A 4,043-nucleotide genomic window follows, 5' to 3' on the forward strand; every position below is an offset into this window, starting at 1 on the left:
CCAGGCTTGACTGTATATGTCTTGCTCTCTAGTTCCTAAGTATGGTTGATTGTGCCTGCATATCCATAATCTATTGGTAGCCATTCATTTCTGAGACCCACCTTGCCAGCTGCTAGTTGTCTTCTTTTTGTTCTTATTGTTTCCCTTTTCTCTGTTGCAAGCACAATCAATTTTGTGGTCCTTTGAATCTCATGAGCCACATCTTAGATCCTCAAAATGAAACAGGTTTCCCATAGTAACAAGAACAGTGTTTGGCCATCCATCTATCTATCCTGCATATTTTTCATGCTGCTTTTCCATTTATTTGAGAGATTTATGAAAAGTGCCACTTAAGATGACTTTTTCCACAAAGCTATTGCTTTATTCCTGTTTAGAATGTGCTTTACTATAGCTTCCTGCGTACACTTTTTCAAAATTCTATAGATCTCATCATAGGTTAAAATGAAATTGCTAGAACACTGCGACAAAATAGGCTGAAATATAATAGCAGATTTGATAGCCAGAATATGTATTAGTTACTGCCATGAGGTTGAGTGAAGATGGTACAATGTTTCTCTGAAAGGGTAATACATGGATCATGTCAGGAATAGCGACAGAAACGTATAGCTTTCCAATGTGAGAGCCTTCATTCATTTTCATAAGTCGTCTCGCTTCCAAGCTCCCCTGGCCATTTTGTGTAAATGAGGATTGTCAGAGTAATATACATGAAATATGTGTATCAGATGGAACTGAAACATTGCTGAATAAATAAGTCATCCCATTCTATACTTGTAGGGTGATGATGCTTAAACAAGATAAGAAAGTGCTTGTTTTCATGCAAAGGGTTTGTGTTGCTTGTCCTAAACTTAATCTGTCATCTGAGCAGCATGGGGTAACAAATCATTCCTGCAGGGAGAGCCAGAAACCTGTGTGAGACATTATGTGACATTTTTGTATGATAATGAATTTTAAAGCTCATCACTCATTTGCCCAAAACACCCTAGTTCACACCAGGCACAGCGACCGTCTCACTATGTTGTGGGGCAGGAGGGGGCGTGACAGCCAATTGAAATGAATGGCACCGTAGCCACGCCCTCCGGCCGCACGGAATGCAAGGCACAACAATGTCTACGGTCTGGTCCGAACAAAATGCTGCAACTATTTTGTTTCGGACCGGACTGCAGGCATTGATGTGCCTTGCGGTCCTCTGCGGCCGATCGCATTGTGGCCAGAGGGCATGGCTACGGTGCCATTCACTTCAATGGACTGCCATGCCCGCTCCTGCCCCACAACATAGTGAGCCGGCCGCAATGCGATGCATTGTGTTCCGGCCAGAACGCACTGTGTCTGGTGTGAACGAGGCCTAAAGCTTATCTCCAGCTTCAGTTTTGCACAGTTGTACAGGCTGGTCTCCCGTACTGAAATTGCTTGCTTTGATTTCACTGCACGCTGGGAGCTTCTCACAGTGTGCATTAAAAGCTGCAGCAATTCACATAGAGTTCACCTCATTTCTTGGCTGTGTGATGGTCCAGCATCATCTTGCTCTTTCCTAACTAGTCTGACTGCCCCTGGACAGTCCCTTTCATTCATTGGATCCAGTTCTTTCAATCATGGAGGCTCAGCATCAGAGAGAGGCGTCTACTTGCAATGTCAAGTGAAACGAATGGGAAATGTACTCATCAATTCATAACTAGCTTTAAAGCAGGGTGCACATTGAAGGGCTTTACACAGTACAAAAAGCAAACATTTCCCAGCACTCTTACCAGCCAACCTGCACAAAAATGACTGTCTATTAACCCCTTCGTGACGGGAGACGTACACTGTACTTGACAAGTTATTTAAGGCTCTGTAATGCTGGTAACACCAGCCATTAATAAATGCCTCAGTATTGAGGCATTCATTCATGAAATAATTAAGCTTTTGTAAAAGCTTCTTTCTTTCATTAATGAAAGAATGAAGCCGTTACATACAAATACGCAATCGCTAAATAGCAATCCCATATTTGCCAGCTGAAGATAGCAGGGAGGTAGCAGAGTGAGTCACCTCTCTGCTATTCGTTTTGACAGCTCGATAGACTGCCAGATGTTTATAATACATTTTAGGCAAAGAGATACAAGAGATACAATGTATCTCTGTGCCTGAAATGTATCACTTCTGATTGTCTGGGCACGATCAAAGGCCTTTAGTGAGATCTGAATCTGACGTGCTGTCAGGATCAGTCTCTAAGGTTATTATTAGCTATTCCTAAGTTTGGAGCAGCCTAATAATAGCCAAAAATGAGAAAAGTTAATTTATCAAGCAGTCATAGTGACTGCTTGATATAAACTGACAAGTGTAAACAAAAAATAAAGTGTAAACAAAATAGGAAAATATATTTTTTATACTATAATTATTATAAAACAATTCTATTTTTTTTATAATAATCAAAAAGTGTTGGTCTAAACAGGATTTAAATAGGAGAGGAATAGGAGGAAAGACAGGAAGTAGCAGGGAGCAAGGTATATTAACCTTCAGGTGACGCGGGCGACAGCCATAGCTGCTAGCTCTGTGCAGCAAGAGCCGTGCACATGCTTGTAGAACCACAGGTGCCAGTGGGTGTTCAGATGCACCTGGGATTTGGGTTCCCATAAGACCAATTCTGTGACTCTTCAATAAGATTTTGCCCGAGAAGATACATGAGAGTTATTACACATCCTGACATTTGGAAATTTCTGTAGGGTTGAGAAGCAGGAGTTGGCGGGAATGAGCAATAGAGTTTAGGAACAAAATTTAGAAAATGCATAGAATTGACCAATTTTGCACATTTTAAATGCATATTTCAGGCCTAAAGATTACTTAAAGCACCCCCAATTATATATTTTCCCAAAGCATAGACTCAGGAGGATAAATGGGGGCAGTTGTGATTTTTTTATGTCACATGATATTAGCTCAATCATTTATCAAACCCGTATTTTCAGTAACAAATACACTAACTTTAATGTTATTGCACACAAACACAATAAATTACCCAGTTTTATGGTAACAAATAAAAGTAATGTAAATAGATACCAATCATGACAAGCCTTAAAATCAGGCACTCCCATGAAAGAGTGACAAACTCCAGGACCCAAAATTGCCCATAGGCATAGCCCAAGTGGACCTTTACCCCCTTTCTCTAAAAATCACATTAGCATGCGGCTCTGCATGTTGATTTAAAATCATCTTACATCCATTAGTTAAACAAACATGTTTATCATTTCCTTGCAAATAGAGTTCATCTACTTCCTGGTCCAGTTCTGGCACAAATTATGTAATGTGCCCAAATGTTGCATCCTATGAAGGTTACAACACAGCAGAGCATTGCTGGGAAATCTCATCTGTATTCTCATGAGATCTCGGTGAAAGGCATTTTCCTCCCCTGAGATGATGGGCATGGTCACATGTCCTAATCACATGTGCCAGAGTTCTAGGAAGTAAAGGGAAATCTAGTAACCTGCCCTTAGTTAACATGGTCTCTGTCAGAAGACTGGGAAAGAAAAGAGAAATAGGGTATGCAAAGAATACAAAGCCGGCAATTATCTAGAAGTATGTGTTTGTAGATTGTCATTACGAAACATTTCTAAAGGTGTGTTTGTTGTTATTTTAAAGATATGAGTAAAGGTCCGCTTTAACGTGTGTTTTGCAATTGTGGTTTTCTAAGGTAGGCCCACTCAACGCATGCATTTACATTCCTATGTGCCTTAAAAAAATTATGTTTGCTGTTTTATTGATTCCATATAACTTTATATATAACTTTATTTCTTAAACTTTTTTTTTTTTATTTACCTTTATTGCTATGACATAGGGGGCTGACAAGCACAGTGGAAATGACAGGTTCCATTAGTCACCTTCTGCGGGCTGTACAAGTGATCAAGGGACTTTACAACCTTCTGAATCCCCACTACCAGAAAGCCAACAGCCTGCAGAAGGAATGTAAACAAGCTTCCAGCTGCTATAGCAACCAGCAGTCTGTTTAAAGGTACCTGCTGGCACTGATGTAAGTGTTTTGTTTGCTGCAGTAAAAAGGTTAAAGTTTATGTATAGCT

This window comes from Nanorana parkeri, unplaced genomic scaffold (assembly GCF_000935625.1).
Source record: "Nanorana parkeri isolate BGI_ZX_2015 unplaced genomic scaffold, ASM93562v1 scaffold1520, whole genome shotgun sequence".
NCBI classification, from domain to species: Eukaryota; Metazoa; Chordata; class Amphibia; order Anura; family Dicroglossidae; genus Nanorana; species Nanorana parkeri.